The following is a 4,334-nucleotide window of genomic DNA, read 5'->3' on the forward strand; positions in this document are numbered from 1 at the left end:
TTTTATTTTCCTTTTCCTTCATTCCAATATTTTTATTTTTTAATATATATTTTTTTGTGCTAGTGAATGAACGATGTTCGCTGGGTGCAGTTATATTGTCTATGGTTGCTCTTTTTTAAATGGCCTTATGATATGAATGGTTTATTTATGGTCTACGAAATATTTACCATTCTGGACCGTGCGACTGTTTTATCTGTGGTCGTCTGTGGTTAAGATGTTGACGAAATGGAGCCATACAAAAAGCCCGAAGATATCGATCTAGAGAGTGGTTTATTTATGGACGTCAGCTAAAACCTTGTATAAACATTTTGAGGAGAAATATTATAATATAAATTCAAATATTCGTGTGTCATTTTCTTGTTGGGGCAGCCAGAGAAAGTATTGTCGTTTCCTGGGGCGTAGGAGGTCACCGCTAGAGAAATTCTGAGGTATAAAAAGAAGATTTTTGCACATTTTGTCATTTTTCGTTGATGAGTTTTATGTAAAAGGAGCTAGATTATCAGAAAATCGAGCTGAGAAGAAGAATCACTTTATTTAGAGTTGACAGCCTTAATTTGGAGCTAAATCTAGCTCTAACGGAGCTGAGTTGACAGCACTGGACGTGAGTGGAACGCAAACCTCTTAGTATATTGAGGTATGAACATTAAAACTGTCTTATATTCATACAATGTACCAAATCGGTTAGCTGAAGTGGTGTTTACTGCTTGCTGTTCGTTTGCATGCAAACTTTTTAATGATAATAATTGGATAACTTGTATAGCGCCGTTTTTGTGCAAAATCACCTCAACGGCGCTGTACAAACTTATAATACATATCTACAGTGATCTATGTTATTACTAACTATTTATGGAGATAATATACAGTACAATACTTACATGGCAGGTCACTTGAGATTGACACTTAATTAACATTATCTAATTGTTAATTAGTGAAATTTAGATACAGGATTTAGGACTTAATTGGAAAATTGAATATAACTGGACTTTCTCTTAGGAATGGTGTATTAAATTTAAGGGTATGACAGATTAAAAAGGTAAGTTTTTAGCTTAGACCTGAATTCTGTTGGACTTGTTATAGATCTTAGTTCCGGAAGGAGTTTATTCCAATCCTTCGGTCCAGATGCTCCAAAAGCGCGATCACCAAACTTAGTATTTGGCTTGCGCTTAGGTTCCATCAGTCTGCCTACAGCGGATGATGTTGCTTATCTAAGATTTGACTGCCATAGTTCAGAGATGTAGGGTGGGGCCATTTCATCGATTTAAACACCATCCAGCACAGTTTGTACTGGATTCTTTCAGGGCACTTGACCCAGTTTGAAGCTGTGTCCAAAACCAGACCCCGTTATAAAGAAAATGATTTACAAACAGTTAATTACATATAGGTACTGAATATACGCTTAATACACTCATTGTATAGTATTTAGATAACAATGTGAAGTAAATATTTCAGTTGGAATAGGAAAATAATGCGTTTTGATCAATAAATTGACACTGCAACAGGCGTTTACTCTAGTCGGCTTTGAGATAGTATTCGACGTAACTTTTGAAAACGTAAACAGCGCCCGTGCGTATTGCGTGCCCCTGTTTGCCGGATAATCTTTGCATTGCTTGGATGAACGTTTTTTTTTACCTTTTTATAATCTCGTTCGGTATCTAGCGAGAAAAATTGGTGCATTTTTACGTGCACAGTGTACATGATTAAAAAATGAGCAGCTCGTTTGTCAGAATATTGAATTACCCATTGATATTGAATTACACATCAGAGTGCCTTCATACAGTTCTGTAAACGTGAGTAAATGATTCTTCTTCCTATGGTAAAGGATTGGTAGTAAATAGTAAAATTTCACCACAATCAAGCCAAACCTAACTGACAGAAGGAAGATACAATGTAGTTAACTTTACAACACAGAGTAAATAAAATAAGAAAAAGGTGTGATTTCGATATGATATTTAACCAGAGATGTGCAAAATGCGTACCCAAAACCATTTGAAATGCAAAATGGAAATGGGTCAAAACTTTTCCATTTGAAAATGCAAAATGCAAAATGGTTTTTAGAAAAGCATTTCAAATGCAAAATACCTATTTTCAAAATGCATTGAAAATGCAAAATGGTTTCTCAGGTCAAACAATCAAAATAATTATAGAATTTTTAAACAATTTTGTCGTTTAATAATGGACATCAATGTAGAACAAACATATTACATGATGGTAAATCCAAAAACACCACAACTACAGATTATGAAACCACAAAAATTTGACGGGAATGTTTTTTTTTTTCAATTATTTCTGGCTTTCACCCTTCAAGGGTGTTCTTGGCCATCATTTAAAATTATTGAGAAATGAAAGGTGAATTTAAATATTAATTTTATTTAAAGAGGCAAATTTCAAAATTGCCAACTTAAAAACATAGAAACTGCTATCTAACATTTAATATTACAGCGTCATGGCCCCATGTTCAGTATTTGAATCAGTATCACTCAATTGCCAGGGCCGACTGATATTTGGGGCTTATGAAAAAGAGATGAGTGGAGATAGTAGGAAGAATGTTGCAAAAAAGCATTTAAAATGGAAAATGCATTGAGGAAAGCATTTAAAATGCAAAATGCAAAATGGTTTTTAGAAAAGCATTTAAAATGCAAAATGGAAAATACCCATTTTGCATTTTGCATTTCCATTTGAAATGGATTTATTTGAAATAAAGCACATCTCTGTATTTAACTGATTTGAAATACGTACAACTCTTGATTTATTGTACGCATTTCGAAACAACTTGAAACAGTTTAATTTAACCATATGTTTTAGGTTCTTACTGTAAGCTGTGACTAATTACTGTTCAGTTAAATAGGTATCATGAACATTCCCAACACGAAGAGTGTTTCCATTAAGGCGGATCCAGGGACTCAAGAAGGAGACGGAGATGAAATGCCGGATACGGAGTTAGATATAGTCCTCCAGGACATAAAGAAGGAATGTTTGGAGTATAGCAAAGCTGTTGATCGTATGTCAGGTAAGAAGCGTATTTTGAAAATAAATGTTGCAATACTAGAGGAGTTTAAAAAATTAAGTAGAACTGAATTAAAAAACAATGCTTAGATTTCTTTTTATTTCTAAAATTTCCCTTTTTATATTATGTTCTTGTTTGTTTCTCGCCAAATGCAGCTAGTGACTTATTCAAAAAGTAACATTAATAACCACAAAAAATCCAAAGTCATATCTTTAGACCCGACTGCATTTGTCGACGGTTAAGGTTGGTCTTTGAGCGATGTATGGTAAATATAAATTCAAGTCACTAGAAAAAATCCAAACACGTCTCATTCAAACTCCTGTCAAAATTAGTATGAGATTCATTACGCTTTCAAATTGGTTTAAAAGGTTGGCATTACTAATAAAAGTCATGTAGAATATCACCTTAACGTCAGTTCTACAAACTTTTTTCATAGGGGTGAAGGAGTTGGAGCCATTTGCAAATGCATTGTTCCATACAAATTCTCATATTATTAAAACATTGCTGTATCGAGTTTAAAGAATTGGTCATCAATTTTAATGCAAATGTTAATATCAATCTGAATATATAAATAAAAATCAGGAGAGGAAAGAATGAATCAAAATTGAATTGACCCGGTAGTTTAATTTTTTTTTTCATTTTATTCAACAGAAATCTTCCAAGAAAATACATCCACTAGAAAGAAATCCCATCCGGCTACTCATAAAGATAATACGACAAAGAAAGGTTTTTCAAAATAATTGCTGTGTTCCGATTGCCGGTACTCTTGTGATCAAAAACAAGATCTAAAGACGCACATGCTGATGCACTCTGGAAAACAACAGTTTTCGTGCTCCGAATGCAAATATTCATTTGCTCGAAAGTACAATTTAAAAATTCACATGATGACACACTCCGGGGTGAAACCTTTCACTTGTACTAAATGCAATTCTTCATTTTCTCGGAAATCAGCATTAAAGATTCACTGGCTCACCCACTCTGGCGAGAAACCTTTTACTTGTACTGAATGCAATTATTCATTTTCTCGGAAATCAACTTTAAAGATTCACTGGTTGATCCACTCTGGCAAGAAACCTTTTACTTGTACTGAATGCAATTACTCGTGTTCTGGAAAGGCATCTTTACAGCGGCACACACTGACCAACTCTGGTGAGAAACCTTTCACTTGTTCTGAATGCAATTACTCGTGTTCTCAAAATGTACATTTAAAGACTCATAGGCTAACCCACTCCGGGGAGAAACCTTTTGCATGTTCCGATTGCAATTATTCATGTATAACCAAGTCACAATTAACGGTACATATGCGTAAGCATTCCTAACAGGAAAATTA

General features: G+C 34.2%; 1 long non-coding RNA gene across 1 annotated transcript; it reads left to right on the top strand.

The window, feature by feature from the left end:
* The first annotated feature begins 300 nt into the window (after positions 1 to 300).
* On the top strand, positions 301 to 4,010 carry LOC149416307 (uncharacterized). Its single transcript, XR_016303681.1, has 3 exons — positions 301 to 428; positions 2,803 to 3,007; positions 3,656 to 4,010. It is a non-coding gene; the product is annotated as an uncharacterized LOC149416307 (long non-coding RNA).
* Positions 4,011 to 4,334: the final 324 nt, after the last annotated feature.

The sequence above is a fragment of the Hesperophylax consimilis genome, chromosome 17 (assembly GCF_061612785.1).
Source record: "Hesperophylax consimilis isolate HC1 chromosome 17, BYU_Hcon_1.0, whole genome shotgun sequence".
Taxonomy (NCBI): Eukaryota; Metazoa; Arthropoda; class Insecta; order Trichoptera; family Limnephilidae; genus Hesperophylax; species Hesperophylax consimilis.